Raw genomic sequence first — 11,751 nt, forward strand, 5'->3', positions numbered from 1 at the left:
CCATTTCTCTTCCCTCCACTCCAGAACCGGCCGGCAGTTCTTAAGTCAGAAAAGTCATTCTGATGACTAAACGGGAGAATTCCTTCCTCCCAGAGCCACACACCACCGCTCGACTGCCAAACGCTGACGCCATGGCAGGAGAATCTAGACCAGATGGCAACACCCTTTTAATTCCAACCAATTTAAAATTTAAAAATATGATGCATCTTCCTTTGTGCACGCATGGATGTGTGCAATTGTAACCGGAGTCGGAGCCAAGGTCCCTGTGAAATAAAAGTTCTGGAATATAAAAGAGCTCCTTCTGGGGTTTGTTTTGTTTTTGAAAGAGAGATATTCGTGGAAATGTGGAATGGAATGCCCCAGATCGCCCTGTTCTGAGATAATAATCCAGGTTTGCTGGCTGCTTCGTGAAAGATGACTTCTTTCACAGAAGTCTCCTTATTTCCTTATTCTATTTCCATCCCACCCTTTCCCCAGGGAGCTCAGGGAAGCTTTCATGGGCCTCCCCCTCTTCCACTCTGTCATCAACAACAACCTTGCAAGGTAGGCAGAAAGAGAGTGACTGGGCCAAGCTTGCCCTGTGTTGGTATTTGCAATCAGGAGCCCCTTGTTATTTTTAGAACATAAGAAAGGCCCTGCTGGATCAGACCGAGGGTCATCAAGTCCAGCAGTCTGTTCACACAGTGGCCAACCAGGTGCCTCTAGGAAGCCCACAAGGAAGACGACTGCAGCAGCACCGTCCTGCCTGCGTTCCACAGCACCTAATATAATAGGCCTGCTCCTCTGATACTGGAGAAAATAGGTATGCATCATAAGAACATAATAAGAGCCCCGCTGGATCAGACCAAGGTCCATCAATAGGGTTACCAGGTCCCTCTTCGCCATCGGGGGGAGGTTTTGGGGGCGGAGCCTGAGGATTGCAGGGTTTGGGGAGGGGAGGGACTTCAATGCCATAGAGTCCAATGGCCAAAGCGGTCATTTTCTCCAGGTGAACTGATCTCTATTGGCTGCAGATCAGTTGTAATAGCAGGAGATCTCCAGTCTGTTCACACAGTGGCCAACCAGGTGCTTATAGGAAACCCATAAACAAGACGGCTGCAGCAGCATTATCCTGCCTGTGTTTCACAGCACCTAATATAATAGGCCTGCTCCTCTGATACTGGAGATAATAGGTATGCATCATAAGAGAAGCCCTGATGGATCGGACCAAGGCCCGTCAAGTCCAGCAGTCTTTTCACACAGTGGCCAACCAGGTGCCTCTAGGAAGCCCACAAACAAGACGACTGAAGCAGAATTGTCCTGCCTGTGTTTCACAGCACCTAATATAATCTGCATGCTCCTTTGATACTGGAGAGAATTTTCCCAAGTTTCCACCCACTACATCACGTGTGTCAAACATATCGAAGCTCCTTCACGGTGCATGAATCACTGAAGGAATTTCCTGCCATGTGATGTGATCACTTAGATGGCTTTTAAAAAAAAGGAAATTCACAGTCTATAGTCGGTGTTAGTTGTGTCAGCTCAATAGAACCTCCATGTTCAGTGGCATTCTACCTCAACACTAAGTCACATCTCCACTCCTTGAGGAGCTGAAGTTTAGATTTAAGATGCTGCTAGGAGTATCTGGCTTTGACCTGGGTGGCCCAGGCTCGCCTGATCTCATTGGATCTCAGAAGCTATGCAGGGTCAGCCCTGGTTGGTACTTAGATGGGAGAACCCCAGGGAAGTCCAGGGTTTCTACACCGAGGCAGGCAATGGCAAACTAACTGACCATCTCTTGCCTTGAAAACCCAACAGGATCACCATAAGCCAGTTGTTGTGACTTGACAGCAATTTACACACACACAGGCGTATCTGATCAAGGATCTCCCAGTATCTTTTTCTGTCAGCCATAGTGCAGGGTATGATGGACAGATGCTTTTCCCATCACACCTTTCAGTACCGGTGACCAAGCTGATTTTAGTTATGGCAGGGGTTGTGAGTGATTGGGAAGGCAATACTGACAAATAACCAAGCCAGATTACGTGCTGCTATTACAGAGGAAGCCTGAGGAAGTAGAATAGGAATCTGATGCAATTTCTACTACTTCCCAGCCCCCTTCTCCGATTCACACTAACACCTTCCTTTCCCAACAGAAAAGGATTAGTGTATTGTTTTTTCTTTGTGTTGTGTGTGTGTTGCCGTCAAGTCGCTTCCAACTCATGGTTACCCTATGAATGAAAGTCCTCCAAAATGTCCTATCTTCGACAGCCTTGCTCAGATCTTGCAAATTGAAGGCTTTGGCTTCCTTTATTGAGTCAATCCATCTCTTGTTGGGTCTTCACTTTTCCTAGCTGCCCTTCACTTTTCCTAGCATGACTGTCTTTTCCAGTGACTCTTGTGTTTCTTCTTTACAAGGGTTCAATGCCTAGTGGTTGGGTGGTTAAGGCAAGGAATGTAACAAGGTATGGTCCTTTACAGCAAGGCTCTGCTTTAAACTGTTACAGTTCCTCATGCCCCCAGCTTTCCCAAACCGACAGGGTGTTTCTGTCAGAGAGAGAGAAAGAATGATTTCATTTTGAACTCCTCCTTAAACCCAAGAATCTCAACCTGTTGAAATAGAGTTAGCCTGTCTCCTGCAATATTCCCCTAATTCCCCTCATGTCTAGGGTTGTGCACACACACACAAATCGGTAAATTTCGGGTTCGGGTTTATTGGGCCTGATCTTTTTTGGTAAACCCGGAATAAGCCAAATACCCATACTGGTAAATATCAGTATCCAACTTATTTCTGGGTTTACAGAAAAATTCAGGCCCGTTGTAGTCTGTGGGTATTTTTTTTTGAAGCTCCTTGGGGGGCATTTTTGGAGGTAGAGTCCCTAAATTTGCAGCATGGCTGGAAGGGACTGTCCTTAGATGGTCACCAAAGTTTAGTGAACTTTGGGACAGGGGGTCTGATTTTATGGGCCCAAAAAGGGGTCGCCCCCATCCCCCAGGCATTTGCAAGCCGAGCTGTCCATCGGCTTTCAGGTTCAGAAGTTCAGTGTTGCTGAGGACTGGAGGAAAGAGCCGATTGGCAGCTGGGTGACTAAAAATCTGGGGGCTCCCTTCGGATCTGGGGTGCATAGCATGATGTCTATGCAAATTAGCTTCCAAACTGAAGAAAAATGCTTAAATGCAAGAAAATTGTAGATAAGCTGGAACCAGCCGAAGTCATGATGACCAAGGCAGCTCTTGTGAAGGAGATTGCTCATCCGCACGGTTTAGCAGTCTTCTTTAAAAGCCCAATAAGCAGCTGGAGAAGCTGGCAGTTTTTTAGTTGGAGGCTATATCCCTACAGATGGGACTGGATAAGCTGAGCCCCAATCTTTTAAAGTGCAGATCAACTTGTTGCCAGTTGGTCAGACCAAGTTGGCTTCGATTACACGACCCCTACATCAAAAGGGCCCTAACTATGGAGCCCTAACAAAACCACCACCACCCCCCAAAAGAGAGAGAAATGGGAGAAAGCCCACAGCTGTGCATCTTAGCAAAGGCGAATAGCCGAACCCAAAAAAGCCAAATAATTATTCTGCTTTTTTGGGAATCGCCTATTTGGCTTCGGGAAGATTCCTAGGTTTTGGCATTTGGTAAAACCAAAGCCCAAATATTGCTGAAATGGCTAATTTCAGGTTTATTTTTGGTTTGGGTATATCGATATGCACAACCCTACACAGGTCCCTAACCTAGTATTTCCCTAACCCAACATAGAATATTGGCCCCTGAGTCCGATGTACCTATATTCAAGATGTCTGAGCATTTTTCCTTCACTGGATGAAGCCAAACTACCTAACAAATATCCTAGTGATTTTTCCCTTTTCCTCTGTCACTTCTCCAAGCCCCATCTGAGGCCCTGATCCACTCTCCTTTCACTTAACAATTTATAATAAATTGTGTCTCTATCTTTTGTTGGAAATGTCACTACGTCCACTTGAACAATCCCCTCCACCTGATACCAGCATCCTTTAGATGCCGTAGCTGCCTCTAGTCAAGTGTGTGTGGGAGGGGGAGGGGGTGGAAATCCAACAATTTTTTTTTTGCATTTTGCTGATTGTTATTACCACTATTACTGTTACTAGCAAAGATTCTACATTGGGTCGATTTGCAATTCAAGGCAGGGAAAGAAAAGGCACTCTCTTTCCAAGTGATTCCATAGATTTCTCCCTTTGGTAAAGGCCTTTGATTTGGGGGGGGAAATGCAATTAGTGCCTTGTCAGATGTACACGTTGATTTCTAAACCAGAGGAATTCCTACTGCAAAGTAAGGAAGACATGGGGTTCAAACTATCTATTTTAAAAAAAGAATATGAAAGGCAAGGTATGAAAGAAACATTTCCTCTTTTTAATTCCCAAAGTTCCTCATTCCATAACTGAGTGGTATACCGAAAGAAATTATGAGAAACATTCTTGAAAATTCAGTGTCTGGATGGGGGGGAGGAGATGTGAAATGGCAGATCCTGCCTCTTCTAGATTCCATGAGGAATCAGACTAGGGAGGATTTCCAATTTCTCCTCCCTGCAAGCTGTTTCAGCCCCCAAATCCTCATTTTTGATTTCGCTTTCCCTTGCGTGAATCATACCAAACCTGTGATTGATTGTTTTCAAGCCATTTTTCTGAAGCACACATGAACATGTGAAGTTGCTTTCTACTGAAACAAACCACCGGTTCCTCGAGGTCAGTATTGCATGCTCAGACTGGCAACCTCTCTCCAGGATCAGGCAAAGGTCTTTCACATCACCGACTACCTGATCATTTTAACTGGAGATGCCAGGGTTTGAACCTGGGACTTTCTGCATTCTAAAACATTTCAATTCCTTGACATTTACTGGTAGAGAGGGAAATGTTATCTTTCTCCCCCTCCACGTCCCTCCCCCAGAAGCCCATATTCTCAGCCTTTAGACCACCCAGGATTACTTTTCCATCTTGCTGAGGAAATCTTTTCTCAGATTCACCAACTTTTCCTCTGAAGCATGGATATTTTAAAAACCCTTTTTCTGTACAATTCCACATGTCTCAAGTCTCAAACAGTTAGGGTTGCCAACCTCCAGGTACTAGCTGGAGAGCTCCTGCTATTACAGCTGATCTCCAACCGATAGAGGTCACTTCACCTGGAGAAAATGGTCACTGTGGCAACTGGACTCTATGGCCTTGAAGTCCCTCCCCTCCCCAAACCCCACACTCCTTGGGCTCCGCCCCAAAAACCTTCCGCCAGTGGCGAAGAAGGAGCTGGCAGCCCTACAAACAGTGTTTCTCCTCTGCAACCAAGTGTTCTTCTCCCTATACCCCAATTTAAAGAAGTATTTCCTTCTCAAGCTTCCCATCTGTCCGCACAGCTACTGGGAAGTCTTGCAAAATGTGAATGGTTTTGGGGAAGCGGGGGGGGGGGAAAGGTTAGTCAGGCAAGTTGCAAATGGAGAAGACGCTTTTCCATCAGCACAGCTCTTATCACTTGAATCGCTACTTAGAAGAACTTTGGCTCAAATCCAGAGAGAGGGAGAAGAAAAGGCGTTTTATTTTCTATGTAAATAATGGATAGGGCAGACAAAGAAAAGAGGGCCTTGGATCAGTAAAACCCGAATTTAATCCGCAGATCTACATTTCAAGGGATAAATATCCGCCCTTAAGTCCACGGAGAGGAAAGTTACCAGACGTGGCTGCCACAGCCCTGACTTCTGAGAACCGCCAGTGCCATCTTGAAATTTTAAAACTGAAAGGAGGATTTTCGATTGTGCCAGCTGTGAAATTTTTCCAGAGTAAGGCCATCCTAAAAAAGGATATTGCAGAGCTTGAGAAGGTGCAGAAAAGGATATTGCAAGAAAGAATATTGCAGAGCTTGAGAAGTTGCAGAAAAGAACAACCAAAATGATCAGGGGAATAGATAGGGTTGCCAGGTCCCTCTTTGCCACCAGCAGGAGATTGTTGGGGTGGAGCCTAAGAAGGCCATAGAGTCCAATTGCCATAGTGGCCATTTTCTCCGGGTGAACTGATCTCTATTGGCTGGAGTTCAGTTGTAACAGCAGTAGATCTCCAGCTAGTACCTGGAGGGTGGCAACCCCGGGACTAGTTTAACCTATGAGGTTAAAACGCTTAGGGCTCTTTAGCTTGGAAAGAAGACGGTTAAGGGGAGACATGATAGAGGTCTATAAAATTACGTGAGGTATGGAGAGAGTGGACAGAGAGAAGCTTTTCTCCCTCTGTCACAATACTAGAATGCGGGGTCATCTGCTGAAGATGGAGGGTGAGAGATTCAAAACTGATAAAAGGAAGTATTTCTTCACCCAATGCACAGTTCAATTATGGAACTCCCTGCCTCAGGATGCGGTGATGGCTGTCAACTTGGAAGGGTTAAAGAGGGGAGTGGACATGTTCATGGAGGAGAGGGCTATTCATGGCTACTAGCAAAATGAATACTAGTCATGGTGCATAGCTATTCTCTCCAGGATCAGAGGAGCATGCCCATTATATTAGGGGCTGTGGAACACGGGCAGGATAAATGCTGCTGCAGTCGTCTTGTTTGGGGGCTTCCTAGAGGCACCTGGTTGGCCGCTGTGTGAACAGACTGCTGGACTTGGTAGGCCTTAGTCTGATCCAGCAGGGCTTTTCTTATGTTCTTATGTTTATTCCTCAGGTCCTAAATGTTGTAAAGAGCGGGAGCTGGAAGTGTTCGATCTCGACCCTGCCTGGATCCTATTCAAAATGTCTTTTGAAAGAGAATTTCAGCTTTGCCTTGTAATACCCCGGCAGCTTTAGTGCAAGCTGAACTCGGATGACCCTCAATTAGAGCCCACACGAACATCGCCCTATTCAGATTCTGAAGAAAGAAAAGCAATCTTTCCATCAGTCCAATTTTAAGGCAAACCTCTGTGCTGCTGCATTCGGATGCGGCTTGTGTAACTGGCTTGGACAATATTCTTTGTCGATATCCCCTAGTGGGTGATTCTCGGGGGTCTCACCTTTCCTGGTCTTGAGATTGGATCTTTAAGATCGATGCGACATTGGGCAGAAATACAATCTCTCACTCCAGATTTTCTCCTGGTTCAAATGGTTTAAAAGCTTCTTCTCTGTCCAATGTTGCTTTCCTGAATCTTAGAATGGCTTCAACATCTGTGTGCTTCCAAACAATGCCTTCCGCTGTTGGAGAAGGTTATAAACAAACATTTGGCTGCTGCACATTTATGTACTTGTGGAGCCTTGGTCCCAGGAGATCTTCCGCATTCTTCTTTGCCTTGCTGTTTGTGTAGAGAGCCCAGAAATAAATTTCTTGCCAAGACTTTAAAGGGTATAAATTCTTCTCCCATGGCGGAGAAGTTGATTTCCCTTCTTTCTGATTCAGATCAGGATGTTTCTTATAGAGGAGCACAATTCACTTGGTCAGCCAAGAAAATATGGGCTAGAGGTGTGCCTAAAGGCTGCATTACATAAATCCCATCTAATGAAGGTGTTTACAGGTTTTAAGCAGCATCCAAGAGCCAGCGTGGTGTAGTGGTGGTTTGGAGCGATGGAGTCTGATCTGGAGAACCGGGTTTGATTCCCCCACTCCTTCACATGAGCGGCGGAAGCTAATCTGGTGAACTGGTTTGTTTCACCACTCCTACACATGAAGCCAGCTGGGTGACCTTGGGCTAGTCACAGTTCTCTTAGAGATCTCTCAGCCTCACCTGCCTCACAGGGTGTCTATTGTGGGGAGGGGGAGGGAAGGTGATTGTAAGCCGTTTTGATTCTCCCTTAAGTGGTAGAGAAAGTTGGCATGTAAAAACCAACTCTTCTTCTTCTTTAATATGTTTTAAAGAGTTTTTCACATTTGAATGTTTTTTGTGTTTGCTGCAGTTATGTCCCTTTTGCGTGTCCTTCTTGGACTGGCTTTTGTCCTTATACAATAAATGCTATACTTTGCTATGTGACAAAAGAAAAAAGAAGAAGGAAAAAGAAAAGTCACAGTTTTCTGCACTCTTGGCAGTCATCCAGGGAACCAAAGGCTCTGAGAGCCAGCATGGTGTAGTAGTTAAGAGCAGCAGACTAATCTGGGGAACTGGGTTCGATTCCCCACTCCTCCACATGAAGCCTGATGGATGACCTTGGGCCAGTCACAGTTCTCTCCGCTCTCCCTCAGCCCCACCTACCTCACAAGGTGTTTGTTGTAGGGAAAGGAAGGGAAGGAGGTTGTAAGCCAGTTTGATTCTCCTTAAAAGGTAGAGAAAGTTGGCATATGGAAACCAACTCTTCTTCTTATTCTTCTTGTTTAAAAATCTGCCCAGCCAAAATCTCTAACGCCCAATCAGCGACTGGTCCTGCTTTCTCAACACACTTAGCAGGTGCCACAAAATGTCCTGGCAGGGCACCACGTTGGGGATCCCTGCTCTGGGCATTTACAGGGTCAGCGTCGGAAACCCTGTCTCAGCTCTTCAGAGGAAGGCTGGGATTAAAATGTGTCCGAGATCCGCATCAGCAGGCGAAGTGCCTCTTCTCATAAACTTTGACATTAAATTTTGACTTTTGCTCTTTCTCCCGTGCCTCGGTTTTATAGTTTCTCTTGCATGTACACTGGGTTTGTTTCCTCTGGCTTCCCCTCCCCCCCAAGCTAAGCACTCTGCAAATCTTTCTCCTTCATCCAGAGTTTGGGTTATGATTGGTTTTATGTCTGTGATTCTCAAACAGCTTCCAAGAAAGCCGCATCTCTAATTTATATTCATATTTTGCAATCCAGCTACATTTTCTCCCTCTTCTTTTGATAATAGATTTCAATTAATATTTACAGATTAGCATAAAAGTTCATTTAGGTGAATTCCTTCTTATAACATATTCATCCATCTAAATGAATCCATTCTCATTTATCCATTTGGATCAATCAAGCCTTTTTTTTTTTTTTAAGTAAATTGCTCAAACTTCATTCTGGTCTACATTTACATAAACAAAGGATTGCTCCGTAACTTACAGAGTCGACGCACACAAAAATTTGGGCAGAGTTCTAGCACCATCTCCCAGCCATGATTTCTCATCCTAGATGTTGTTATGTCTGCGGGGTTTTCAAGGCAAGAGGCAAACAGAGGAGGTTTGCCATTGGCTGCCTCTGCATAGCACCCATGGACTTCCTTGGCGGTCTCCCATCCAAGTCCTAACTAGGGTTGACCCTGCTTAGTTTCCAAGATCTGATGAGATCGGGCTAGCTTGGACTATCCAGGTCAAGGCAAGAGACAAACGGGGTGGTTTGCCATTGCCTGCCTCTGCACAGTAACAATTAATTGCACATCTATTAAAAACAAATTAAAACTTTTTAATTGAAATTTATTCAACAAAACTGATGAGCTTGATCCAGTCGTACCAGTTCTTCAAAGTCTGGGGGGGAATTCTGATACTTTCCCCCAAATTTGCCAGCATGGTGCCATAGCTCGATCTATTGTAAATGACTGAACAACACAGTTGAAGGGGCCCACCTCTAGTGCCCCCCTGCTGCCCCCTTGCCCCCAAGGTAATCCCACTGCCCCCCAGGGGGTGGTACTGTCCACTTGTGGAACCACTGCTCTAGGGGATAAAGGAAAGGATAGCAGACTGAAACGCCCCCCCCCCTTTTCCTGGTTTTTTGCAGCAGGCTTAAAGGACTTGCCCGCTGGCATCAGCTCTCCTACGAGCCAAGCCCTGAGAATCAGAGCGGAACCTGGGAGCTAGGGTGGAGGCTTCGTAGCGTCAGGCGGGGACCTCGCCTGATGGACATGGGAGCCCAGAGCTCACAGCAGACTTTCAATCCTGCGTAATCCGTTATAAGACGAGTGATTAAAACGTGGGATTCGCTGCCGGAGGATGGAGTGACGGCCCCAGATGGAGACAGCTTTAAAAGGGGATTAGACAGGTCCTTAGACAGGGATGCCAGCCTCCAGGTGGGACCTGGGGATCCCCTCGGAATTACAGCTAATCTCCAGACTACAGAGATCAGTTCCCCTGGAGAAAATGGCTGCTTTGGAGGGTGGACTCTATTGCTGAGATCTATTCCCAGGCTCCACCCCCAAATCTCCAGGCATTTCCCACACTGGAAGAAGTGGCAATCCTATTCGCAGAGGAGCTCTCTCAGTGGCTACTAGCCATGGTGGTTAAAGTGAGCGTTCACATTCAGATAGGGCTGTCAGTTCCAAGTTGGGAAATACCTGGAGATTTCGGGGGCATAGCCTGAGGAGGGCAGGGGTTGGGGTATAATGCCATAGAGTCCACATTCTTTTCCCCCCTTTATTTTTTTATATAAGGGGGATACAAAAGGAAAAGGGGGGGAATAGGGATATCAGCAATACAATTAAAGAGACAGAAAGTAAAAAACAGGCAAATCAAACAGATTGCATTGTCATGCTGTTCAACGCAGTTGTGCAATCGAAATCGCTACCCATCTTGCAAGAAATAATTTTAACATTACTAAGGATACAACCAAAAACTAATTGCCTTATCAAACATATCGAACATATTTAGTGTCTATACAGTCAGGATAGTTATCCAAATATGAGATTAAATGGGGTTTCACTACAATTAATTAGCAACTACTCTCTTATTTTTGTTAACTATAATTAAACCTCAACATATTGATAAAATAATTTCCATTTTTCATAAAACTGTTCATAGTTGGTATCACTGTTTACCATATTCATCATTTTTAGCCATAATAGCATATTCCATTAATTTTTCTTTCCATTCATCTACGTCCGAAAGGAGTGCCTGTTTCCATAGAGTCCACATTCCAAGGTGGCCATTTCTCCAGGGGAACTGATCCCTGCCAGCTGGAGATCAGTTGTAATCACAGGAGATCTCCAGCCATCACCTGGAGGCTGTCAACCCTACATTCAGAGGTAGACAACCTCTGAATCCCCGTGCCAGGAGGCAACAGCAGGGGAAGGCCTCAGCCTCTATGCTTTGTTGTTGGCCTTCCAGAGGAACTGGCTGGCCAGTGTGTGAGACGGGATGCTGGACTAGATGGGCCACTGGTCTGATCCAGCAGGGCTCTTCTGATGTTCTTCTGAAGGCCTCAGCCTCTATGCTTTGTTCTTGGCCCACCGGAGTAACTGGCTGGCCACTGTGCGTGACAGGATGCTGGACTAGATGGACCACTGGTCTGATCCGGCAGGGCTTAAAATCTTGAAGCTTCAAGCCAAACCTGGAAAGTCTATTGTACTGCCCATGTGAAGAAGGACCATCTTGTGTACCACAATGATCCCTATTTCATGACAGTCCCATCTTCCACCTCTTCTTGGTAAATGCCTGCTCCTATCCTTGACTTTGCCCTGACGTGGGTGGCCGAGGCTAGCCCTGTCTCATCAGATCTTGGAAACTAAGCCAAGTCGGCCCTGGTGGTTAGTACTTGGCTGGGAGACCACCGAGGAAGTCCAGGGTTGCTATGTAGAGCCAAATGATGGCAAACCACTTCTGTTTGTCTTTTGCTGTGATCTGGATGGCCCAGGCTAGCCCTGTCTGATCAGATCTCAGAAGCTAAGCTGGATAGTACTTGGCTGGGAGACCACCAAAGAAGTCCAGAGTTGTTAGGCAGAGAAGAAGATGAGTTGGTTTTTATATGCTGACTTTCTCTACCACTTAAGGCAGAATCAAACTGGCTTACAATCTCCTTCCTTCCCCCTCCCCACAACAGACACCCTGTGAGGTAGGTGGGACTGAGAGAGCTCTAAGAGAACTGTGAGTAGCTCGAGGCCCCCCAGCTGGCTTCATGTAGAGGAGTGGGGAAATCAAATCCAGTTCACCAGATTAG

This window comes from Euleptes europaea, chromosome 2, assembly GCF_029931775.1.
Source record: "Euleptes europaea isolate rEulEur1 chromosome 2, rEulEur1.hap1, whole genome shotgun sequence".
In the NCBI taxonomy this organism is placed as follows: Eukaryota; Metazoa; Chordata; class Lepidosauria; order Squamata; family Sphaerodactylidae; genus Euleptes; species Euleptes europaea.